Source organism: Drosophila virilis, unplaced genomic scaffold (assembly GCF_030788295.1).
Source record: "Drosophila virilis strain 15010-1051.87 unplaced genomic scaffold, Dvir_AGI_RSII-ME tig00001170, whole genome shotgun sequence".
NCBI lineage: Eukaryota > Metazoa > Arthropoda > Insecta > Diptera > Drosophilidae > Drosophila > Drosophila virilis.
Window position 1 is genome coordinate 998,437 of NW_027212828.1, and position 12,329 is coordinate 1,010,765.

General features: G+C 37.4%; 1 protein-coding gene across 3 annotated transcripts in view; it reads left to right on the plus strand.

Moving 5' to 3' along the window:
• The window catches only part of Atg2 (Autophagy-related 2), a 232,937-nt gene that overhangs the window by 25,816 nt on the left and 194,792 nt on the right, over nucleotides 1-12,329 (plus strand). The window lies entirely within an intron of this gene.

The window sequence follows — 12,329 nt, forward strand, 5'->3', positions numbered from 1 at the left end:
GTATAATAATATAGTTATAAACGATAGGAATTGAAATGGAACCTACAACATGTTGTTTTTGTCCGTTTGCGGTTCTCACATCGCCTTTTATTTTGTTAAAGTCAATTTTCGCATCGAGAATTTTATTCGCTAAGCTCCCTCCAATCACGCTTTTCGTAGCCCCAACAAGGCTAAGTAATGCTGATTGAATATTTCCAAATTCGTGAACGGCCGCACATCGTTTGATCGATTGATCGAGTCCATAGGTTTCTTAGTCTCTCTGTCGAACGAGGCTTAAATTCAACTTTGCGTTCTGAAGCGAAAATAGCTGGTCTACGGTATAAATATTCGTGTAAACGGACGTGGTAAGGTTTAAGTTTTGTCTAACACGGTTTTGATAAGTCTGGTGTGAAGGTCGAATCAGGTGTTAAGGTATCTTTATTAAAGTCTGGATCCGAGGCTATTGACGACGGACATTCGCGTTTAAGAGACGACAAAGGTCCTCCGGAGAGTTTTCCGAAACAGGGTTACACTTTCTACAAGTGGGTTTGTAAGTGTCAACGGCACCACAGCCGTAACAAAATACACGACGAGCTTTTAAACATTCTTGATATCTGTGTCCCTTTTCCTCGCAGTTCCAGCAAATCAATTTTTCCGGAGAATGTGTATCATTTAAGTCCCCAGTTTCTTCCAGATTCTGCGTAAGATCCGTCATTGTTGTATCTTCATGGACTACCTCGTTGACTACTCGTTGTGGTTTAATTGGTCGAGAAATTGGCTTAGAAAGGTAACTCGAATAGAACGCTTCATGCTTGTGACATTCTTTGCGTAATGTCGCAAGACTCGGAGTATTTACATGAAGTAGTTCGTGTCTTGATTCTGGTTTTAGATTGCGCTTGACATTGATCACTAACTCTGAGTCTGACATTGGTTCCCGTAACGCATCTGACAAGGCAAGAATCGCATCTAAAAATTCATCAAAGCTTTCGGACCCTCGTTGTTTGCGTCTTCTAACCATGTCTTTTATGTCTTCGTCTTAAATGTGGTCTTTATATCTTTCTCGCAAGCATGTGCACAAATTGAACCAGCCGGTTTGGTTAGTCGTACGGTGATATCTCCAAAAAAATGTCAAAGCTGGTCCGGTAAACAGCAAATTGGCAAACTGATATAACAACGTAAAATTGCCATTTAAACATTGTGAAGTCAAGCAATTTATGCGACTGGGATATCACTAGCCACGCCTGAAAATCTGACTTCCCAATTGGATATGACACTGGATATTTTGTCGGGCCTATCGACTGCGTATTCACGTCTCGCATCAGATTGAACACTAGCATTCGGTAATCTCGAAGCGTTGTTCGATCGCGGTGCATCGCGTGGAAAATCATTTTCCCATTCCAATTGGGGTTCCTCACGTGGCTCCTGATACAAGTTTAAATTTCTAACTGCGGCATTTAATTCTTCGGACAAATAGGACGCCATTTCAGCCTTATGGGCTTCCAATGTCTTACTGATAAGCAACTGCACACGCTGTTCTGACAAACCAAGCGATTCCCTAGAAGATTGGGTGTTTCGCAATCCCGCTTGCTCCCGAGAGTTGGTCGGCCCACTAGGACGACCTCTGGCGGCTTTAGGAGTATTTCGAGCATTACTTCGGGTAATAGTTCGGGACCGAGGAACTGCCCCCGTGTTTGTAGGTCTTCAAGTCACTACTATCTTCGAATAATTCTCGACTTCAAACTCGTTTGCAAGTGGGACATGTCTCATTGCTTCTTAACCATTGATTTAGGCAATTTCGATGAAATTTATGAGCACATAAAGTTTCTACAGTGTATGCATCACCAATCGATGATTCATTGCAAATAGTACACACTGCAGGTGTTTCGCTGAGAGTTAAATTTTCCTGACTACGAACGACAGCCATCATCAATAAATCGATTATAATTGGTCAAAGAGTAAATGGGAATTGATCCCGAAAGGATTTTAATTTTATGATATATACGAGAAGCGCTAATGAGCGATAATTATGATAATCGGAAACAGTTTTACGGCAGAAAGGATAGTTTTAAGGCACTTCGATATTAATATAACAATATTAAAAACATTTTATGAGATGGGACTTATCCTTAGTTAAATACATCGCATAATCTAAATCTCTATGTTTGATATATCTCCTTACGAAAAGCAAGCAAACTATTTTACCAAATCAGTGTTGAGTTGTCTGAACTAAGTTGAAGAGGGACGAGTCGAAATAAGCCAACCATAACAATTCCCAATTCAACTAGAACAAACGGAATGTTATTATGCCCTACCAACCTTCTATCACTTGCTAGAGAACCGACTCGAAATCAGATCTAAAAGTCCTAAATGAATCAAAAGTGGCGAAAACATAATAAGATTTCTAGTGGAACAGTATAACTGATCCACTAAATAAATCGCTCGACTATTTACTTCCTGGTCTGGCTCCAACAAAAGACATCAGAATACCAGCAGTTCCAAGCGAGGATAACTGTCGTCACGGAAACTAAAATTATTTGGATGGTATAATGTGATAAGGATAGGAAGAAGGGTGAAAGCTACCATGCCTTAAACGTAGGATCGTCCACATTGGCTCGTGACAAATCATGAAACGAACAATGCTATCGGCTCTCTCCTAAGTTCTTGTGGGCCAATTCCGGATCTCGGGGGTGAGAAGCGGAAGAGCAGAAGCTCGGGCCCCAACTCGTGTTATGCATTGGGAGCGTACTCCGTACTCCGGAGCTAAGATGTTGGCTGCCCTCGGTCTTCACCCACCCTGCCTGTAGCTGCATCTGTGATTGTCATTGCAACTACCCTTTTGTATGCGATATTATTTACCTAAGGTGGCCAAAAAGGAATTGGGCAAAAACACACATGAATGCGATTACACTTCGAAACTAATATGCAGTTAAATCACTGCTGATCTGAATGTTCCAAAAAAGTTATCTGTAATTACGAAGGCTGATTAGGAGTACACCCGCTGACTATAACCACGATTCATTTGGCTTATTATCCTTTGTTCTTTCACACAGTACTCACTACTTTAGTATGATCCAACGATGTCAGCAGGCCAGTTGACGACGATGATGTGCTGTGGACTCTTAATTGAACGGTGTTACGTAGAAATATAGTGGTCAGCGACATATACATGCTAAATCAGGATCGAAAGACAATGTCAGCGATATAAAACGGAAAGAATTGCAATTTAAATTCCATGTGTACTTATGCCCTTCGCTTATACCTACGGCCAGTATGCCGTTTAACAATTATATCAGATGTTGTAAATCCGAGTGAGGGTGCGCACTGGTTAGCTATCCACCAGATCTGCGCTCAAGAATGTCCGGGAACCAATGGGTCGAACACGTGGTGACGTTGGTCTGCCTGTGCGTGCAGCAAGAACTATTGGTTAGCGAAGTTCAAAGCTTATCTGCAGAAAATGAGACGATGCTGAAATCTTGATTCGGCCTTAGGAAATTCGCTCCCTGCTACCAGTGTAGGACTACGCGTTATGCGTAATTTTTCTTTTTGGCACGCAATAACGCAGCCCCGCGCTTCAGCCTGCACCTTCCTACGACTACCACACACAGGAAAGGCACCCCACGACTCCAGTAACGATCCCTTAGTGAAGATTTGTCAGTGTCCGAATTCTGAATATTTTCTTTATTCCGCTGAAATGTTATAGCCAAGCTCTCGGGAGCGCATGATGTCTATATTACCCCTTTTCTTTCCGGGGACCGTGGAACTTTTTTTCCTTCCCTTTTATTTATTTATTAAATTTTTGTTTTTCCGAACTTGAGTGCCAATATACGTGGGTTTATTACGCCCACGGGGAAAAATGAATTTTATAATTTTTAAAGCAATCTAAACCGAATGTACTCGTTGGCGATTAAAATGGAAAAGAATGACACCACGCCAAAACTTAAAGAGGCAATTAAGCATTCACCCAAGACACGATATTTTCATTCGCAACGGCATCATTAAAATACGTCATGGTCACTCTGGTTATGTTATTAACCTCCACTGATCATATGTAATTGCATAAATGTTATGGTGCAGTGCTGCCCATTGAAGTTGATTGCGATCAGCTGATCATGCCAATGGCAATGTATGTTTATATTTACAGAAATAAAACTTATCACCCCATCACATATTTAAGATAAATAAAAAGATGAAAAAATGCAACGTATTTTGGTAAGGGTGTTCTTCAAGGTAGTCATCTTGGTCCGCTTCTCTTTACTCTTTTTATCAATGACCTTCCTTCGATACTGTCACACTCTTGAGTATTATTGTTTGCTGATGATATAAAACTATGCCTTGCATATAAAGATATGGCATCATTTAATGATCGTTTTGGCGACCTTTCCATTGTATAATTGTATAGTTGGCTGTCCTAAGGTCTGGGCATTTTTATACCCTAAACCCATTAAAAATGGGTATAAGGGTATATTGTATTTGTGCCAAATCCAAATGTATGTAACAGGCAGGAGGAAGCATCTCCGACCCCATAATGTGTATATATTCTTGATCAGCATCAATAGCCGAGTTGATCTAGCCATGTCCGTTTGTCTGTCTGTCCGTCCGTCCGTATGTATGAAAGCAAGGATCTCAGAACCTATAAGAACTAGAAATTATAGATGATAGAAATTATAGGTGCTCCTAGTGCCTGCGCAGATCGAGTTTGTTTCCGATATTCGATAACTTACTCCGTTTCCAAGCAATCGATAAGAATCGATATCGATATCCTGTTTTTTTTGTAAATAACAAGAGCTAGAGTCACGAAACATGATATGTTGCTTCTAAAATAGAATATATATATGCATTTGATGTTGGAAGAAGAGGGTTCAGGGCATCCCCTAGTCGGGAGCTCCCGACTAGAACCTCTTACCTGTTAATAAATCAATGAAAAGAATTTTATTGAATTTTGCTTCCAATATATTTTGCACATATTTAAATATATTAAATTAAACAATAATTAATTAACATTATTTTACACGTCTGCGATTTATGATGTCCAGATTTAAACTGAATCTGTTTGGCTGTTCAATAGGTGTCTGTACAAGTGAGCGCAAATTTCGGTGTCCGTCTTGTAGTTTAGTCGTTTGTTCGTTGTAATGTTAATTATGTGTAGCATTTCTTATGTGTGTCGTTTGTTGTAGTGTAGCTCTTGTTATAAGATTGTTGTTGCATAAAAATTTGGGGTGTAGTTGCCTCTCTTACAACAAGCCATTAGTGCTGTTTTCTGCATATTATTTTGATGTGTTAATTTGAAGTTTGATTTATGTTCGGTAATCCTTGTTTTTATACCCTTGAGAGGGTATTATAGGGTATTATAATTTTGTCGTGAAATGTGTAACGCATAGATGGAGACATCTCCAACCCCATAAAATATTTATATTCTTGATCAACATCAACCGCCGAGTCGATATAGCCATGACCGTCTGCCCGTCTGTCTATTTCTATGGGAACTAGTCTCTCAGTTTTAAAGCTATCTTAATAAAACTTTGCAGAAGTCCCTCTTTCTGTTGCACGCAGCACATATGTTAAAACCAGCTGGATCGGGCCACTAGCTCATATAGCTGCCATAGAAATGATCGGTCAATAGTTAAGTTGTTGTATGAAAAAACATTTTGTTTTTCAAGATATCCTGATCAAACTCAGCATTTATAAGTTTTACTATGCTCCTCATATATATGAAAACTCCTATTAAGATCGTCCCACTATATCATATAGCTGCCATAAGCACGATCGGTCGAAAACTAAATAGTTGCATGAAAAAACATTTTGTTTTTAAGATATTTTGACCAAACTCGACATTTATTAGTTTTACTATACTCCTCATATATGTGCAAAATCCTATTAATATCGGACTACTCTATCATATAGCTGCCATAGGAACGATTGGTCGAAAATTAATTTTTTGTATGAAAAAATATTTTGTTTTTCAAGATATCTTGACCAAACTCGACATTTGTTCGTTTTACTATACTGCTCATATATAGGCGAAATCGGACTACTATATCATATAGCTGTCATAGGAACGATCGGTCGAAAATTAAGCTGTTGTATGAAAAAACATTTTAATTTTCAAGATATCTTGACCAAACTCGACATTTATTAGTTTTACTGCGCTCCTCATATATATGCAAAATCCTATTAAGATCGGACCACTATATCATATATCTGCCATACGATCGATCGATCGAAAACTAAATAGTTGCATGAAAAAACATTTTGTTTTTAAGATATTTTGACCAAACTCGACATTTATTAGTTTTACTATACTCCTCATATATGTGCAAAATCCTATTAATATCGGACTACTCTATCATATAGCTGTCATAGGAACGATCGGTCGAAAATTAAGTGTTTGTATCGAAAACATTTTTGTCATTCAAGATATTTTGATTAAACACGGCATTCAACGATTTCACTATGCTCCCTTAAATTTTGCAAACTCCTATTTACATCGGACTACTATATCATACATCTGCCATAGGAACGATCTTTCAAAAACTAAAACTAAACACGTTTTTTGTTTTTCAAGATATCTTGACCAAACTCGTCATCAACTATTTTCCCCGTGCTTCTTAGATACGGGCAAAGCACTATAAGCATTATTAAAATGTTGGGTCTGCAAGGTTAATAGATCTTCGGCATGCCTTTCTTTCTCGTTGATTTTTCTATTTGTAAATTATTAAGTTTTAGAGTTTGCTAGTTTAATAACAGCGAAATTTCTGGACGGCGAAAGACCGACGCACTTCACAATAAATTTTTTTCGCAATTGTGCCACAACCCTTCTGCTAATTTGACGGATAGGAAAGTGCAAGTTGTACTAGGAACATATATTAGCACTTAAAAGATCATCTTGTTCGTTAACTAATGACAATTAGTATATAGTGTGATAGGTAAAAGAACTTAATTCAATATAATGCGATGTATCGTTCATATTTTTAAAATCCCTATAATAATATAAGGCTAATGAGTATGTTACTGTGCATTTGAACTAATTAAACAAGTAAGACCCGACCCTCTTATTCAAAACCAGCAGGTGGGAGGTGGCGATAGGTATAAAATGAAAAATACTTGATATATATAAAATTCTAGAAGCAATATATCAAGTTTCGTGGCTAGCTTTTAATACTTACCAAAATTGCTCAAAAAACAGGATGTCGATATTGATTCTTACCGATTGCTTGAAAACGGAGTAAGTTACCGATTATCGGTAACAAACTCGATCTGCGCAGACACCAGGAGGACCTACAGCTAAAATTTCTCTGTCTCTACCAGTTATAGGTTCTGAGATCCTTGCGTTCACACATACGGACAGACGGACGCATAGACAGTCAGACGGACATGGCTTAATCGACTCGGCTATTGATGCTGATCAAGAATATATATAAGTACTTTATCGAGTCGGAGATGCGTTCTTCTGCCTGTTACATACATTTGCATTTTGCACAAATACAATATTCCCTTTTTACCCATTTTTAATGGGTTCAGGGTATAAAAAACAGTATCATCGGCAGGGGACCACTTGATATACATCTACTCAACGGGTACAACAATAATTAAGCATTAATGTGAAAAAAGGAATTAAAAGAGCGGCACAGAAAACAATCGCAATTGCAATGCTGTTAATAGAATTCGAAACAGACGCGCATGAATGTGTGTGTGTACATGTATACAGGTATTCTTGGCATTTGCGTCGCAAACACATGCGCAATCAAACTACCGAACAACAAAATAAAAACCGATTTGAATGAAATTTTCTACAGTATATATTATTGTACTATAAAATAAAGCCAATTGCCTTAAAATTGTGGCCTAAATTAGAGGGCAACAAAAGTTGGGTTATTAACTTGATTTATTGCTATGGGGTGGTAGCGGGGAGGTGACGATAAGTATAAAATTGAACATACCTGATATATATATAATATTCTGGAAGCAACATATCAAGTTTGTTGATTCTAGCTCTTAATATTTACCAAACTTGCTTAAAACAGGATTTTGATATCGATTTTTATAGATTGCTTGGAAACGGAGTAAGTTGTCGATTATCGGAAACAAACTCGATCTGCGCAGGCGCTAGGTGGACCTATATCTTATTTCATGTTTCTAGCTTCTAAAGTTCCGGATATCCTTGCGTTCATGCATGTGGACAGACAGACAGACGAACTTGGCTAAATCGATTCGGCTATTCTCTCTCGTTAGTTTAGATTTTGTTGTGCCTATGTCCACACTGCATCATTTTATCTCTTACCAACCTTTTAAACTGAAAATGCTTTATAGAAGCCCTCTTCAATTGGTTTTTTACATCCTTGATAGGTTACCGCTCCAGCGTGTTAAAAGTTCTTCTAATGAAGTTAGTGATCTCGGTGACATCCTTGATCATAAACTTAAATTCGATTCTTGTTAAGACCGTGGTTAATATGGCCAGAATAGTTATGGGTTTCATCAAGCGATGGTCGAAGGAGTTATACGACCCGTACACGACAAAAACAATTTATATATCTTTGGTACAACCTATTCTTAAGTATGCCTCATGTATCTGGTCACCACGATATTCTATCCATCAGGACAGAATTGAATCTGATCAGAATCAATTCTTGTTGTTTGCCCTTCGTGGTTTAAATTGGAATCCTCGTGTGCGGTTACCGTCATACTCCAGCAGACTGCAAACAATTAACCTTCTTTCTTTGATTAATCGTAGAACCATGTTGGGTGTAATATTTATTCATAAATTAATTACTGGTGAAATTACTGTGTTGACTAGCCAATTGAATGTATCTATCCCTTCCAAACTAACATGTAATGTTGTACCCCTATCAGTTCAATTTTTTTCAATTAATTATGCTCTGATGACTACTATCTACTGATAACTCAAAGTCTTCTCTTCCTCATATAAAGTTTTACTATTTAGCAAGTAGATAGTCTTATTTTTATTTGTAATTGTATTTGAACACATACTTGTAGTTTGTATCTTTTTTTTTTTTATTATAATTTTTTTTTTCATATTTTCATTGCATTTCGTGTCGTACGTTTCACGACTGCGTTCCTCGGTCGGTTCGGTGGGAGGTGGGATGCAGTACGTTGCATCGGCATACAAAAAAAAAATATATATAAAAAGAGGTATTGCAATTTGCGCAAGCTGCATCTAACACGTGCGCATCCAAAACACATAACTTTTGTGTTTCTTAACCGATCTTAATGAAATCTTCTAAAGTACATCTTATTGTACCATTAAATATTTGTGTATTTTCAAAAAGTAAATTAGCATTACAATTAAGCTTAAATTGATGGGCAATATAAGTAGGGCTATGACCTTGATTTATCGCTCTATTGTGATAGCTGGGTGGTGGCGAAATGAGAGATACTGGACATACATATACTATTCTAGTAGGAAAAACTGAAGGTTGGTGACTCTATCGCTTATTATTTACACAATTTGCTCACAAAACAGGATTTTAATATAAATTTTTATCGATCGCTTGTAAACGGAGTATTTTATCGATTATCAGAAACAAACTCGTACTGCGCATGGACTAGGAAGACCTACAGCTAGTTTCAAGTCTCTTGCATTTATAGCTTCTAAGATCCTTGTATATGCCTCGGCTGTTGATGCTGATCAAGAACATATATAATTTATGAGGTCAGAGTTGTTCCTTCTGCCTGTTTCATACATTTGAACAAAAACACTATTCCCTTTATTAACCACTTTCAATGTGTTCATGGTATAAAAAAGTCTCTTTTATTAACTTATGTGCAAAACAAAAAGAAGCCTTCAATAGAGTAAAAAATTGTCTCATTTGCGAAGACTTGTCCAAGTTCACTGAACCATTAACTATTCACTGACGCATCAAACTATGCCTTAAAAGGAGGCAGGCCTTCCTATCACAAACACTTATTTTGTGACAATGAATCCCGCCTTAGTGACAATGAAATCCAAATTCTCCAAACTTTCCTTAAAAAGTGTGGTTTTCCCTTGGACACCCTCGTGTTTGCGTCACAAAAGCTCTTTACAACGCAGTTGATGTGTGACGTGGTTTGATTCATTTTGTAAACAAAATTTGAGATCGCAAACTTATACATAGAATGTTCTGCCAATTTGTTCAGTAAGAACATCGTCACTTGGTTTTTGGAATATTTGAACGCCAACCGGAAAAATACATACTTCCCTCAATTTACTGAAAAGAAAATCTTCTCAGGATCTAGTTCTGCTAAATAAATCTGGTGGTAACCAAATTTATGATTTACGGTCGTTGAGTATTTGGGCTTTCCTATATTTTTATAAAATTAGGATACTTGGCATGGGATACCGATCTGTAATGGTTCGCCCATTTAACTTGCGGAAGACAATAACTTTCCGCTGTTACTTTAATGTTCGCAGATTTTATTATCAACAATACGAGTAGGGTTAATTTAAGGTTATCTAGAAGACCGAATAAATTTCGCACTTTGATTTATTTTTAACAAAATTCGTTACCTCAATGGGGACATATTGAAAAGTGGTCCAAATCATCTAATTGAATTCTGCTCTCCCAGAGTAGGGTGTCACAATATCCAGCACACGAGTATAATTGACGTCATCACACCATAATCTACAGAATTGGAATACATGTTCAGCTTTGCTCCTACCTGCATATGCGTGAAAATAGCATTTGATATGAGTTTCGTCACAACCATGAACCATGAACTAATGGTGCAGGATGAGTCGACCTTAAGCCTGGAGGCTACATTGGCGACTTCTTGCTACCAGGAGCTTGTTGCTTAACTCCTTGTGTGCTGTTTTTTTGAGAAAGGAGGATGTTTTTTTATTTACCGCCATCTTTAGGTTAATCACGCGTCTGTTATCGGCCGGCCCCAAATTTCAGATCCTTTTCTTTGCGGAAATATGAGTTAGTTGCAATGCGTACGCCCCTCTCGTTGCTGCTCTCTGATTCTCTTACAAGGGTAAACGCGGTTGGCAAATCCTGAAGATGGGCTGGAAATAAGCTCAACCTCAAGGACCGCGGCTTCTGAACATCATCTTTATACTCTATCAGAGTCATGCTTCCTTGCCTCCTGTTGAAGTACTTTTAGTTGGTCTTTTCGATGTAAGAGAAACCTATTATAGTGATTATGGCCGAAAAATTTAGCACCGTGTTGTTCGAAACTCAATAGGCTTTTGCTACACTCATAGTTTTTATTTTTAAATAAATCTCTTTATATAAAACTGATTGTCCTGAGTGACTGACTGATTGACAGTTTGGTGATCAATGAACTGCCCAAACCGTAAGAGCTAAGAAGCTGAAATTTTCACTGTAGATCGGCCTCAAACTCATTTTCAAAATTCGTTCTTCAAATTCATTTGAGGGGTGTTTCGCACTTTTTGGAAAATCCATCCCGCCTTGGTGGAAATAGTGGTCAGAGATTTAGTGGTTGATGTTTCGCCCTCAAATTCATTTCCAAGGGTCTACATGAAAAATCTTTTGCGATTTTTCGCAAAATGTAAACTCCTTTATTGGAAAGTGCATTTCAAAGATTTATTTAGTGACGTTTTGCGATATAAGGTGCGTCCGATTTGCATCAAACTTATTTTCAAAACTATACATAAAATATAATGAATACGTATTTCAGCTATTTGGGAAATTCCACTCGCAACAGTGGTAAATTGGCGGAAAACGTGTGTATGAAAGTTGTTGGTTTACTGTCCGATCAGTTTCAAAATTATTTTCAAAGCTTATTGAGAACATTGATTTTATAACTTACGTGCCTCGGGCAAGGTCGTGTTTTATTCGCTAGTATACACGTATACATAGTATATATACATACATAGGTGCCATTTACAAGAATATATTTCAACACACTATATTCCAGAATGCCATATAAGAGTACATAAGTAGGGTTCGGAAGATGAAATTAAAGATTAAAGAAAATAAATTGCGCTTGAATTTTAACATTCTACGACTTAACGTTTAACGACCAACAATCACAAACCAAACTTTAATAAAAATCATAAGTAAGGATATTATTAACGATAATGAACAAAGATGGCGCTATTAACAGACACCTGCTTGGGAAATCTATTGTATCGGAAAAATTCATCTTTTTGATTTATTAAATACAACTATATTTAGTCGACGGATATTAAGAGGACTTATTTGTCAAGAGGCGCTATACAAAATTCAACTAGTGTCACTAAAAAAATGGACGTTGACCACATACTCTGATTAAAAGAACTGCTAAGACGTCTTCATAATACCAACAACACTGCGAATGTTCTGTGAAGAACTCGACTACAAATCATCCATTATTCCGAATAAGTTAGATTAGGAAAATTACAAAAATTAAAA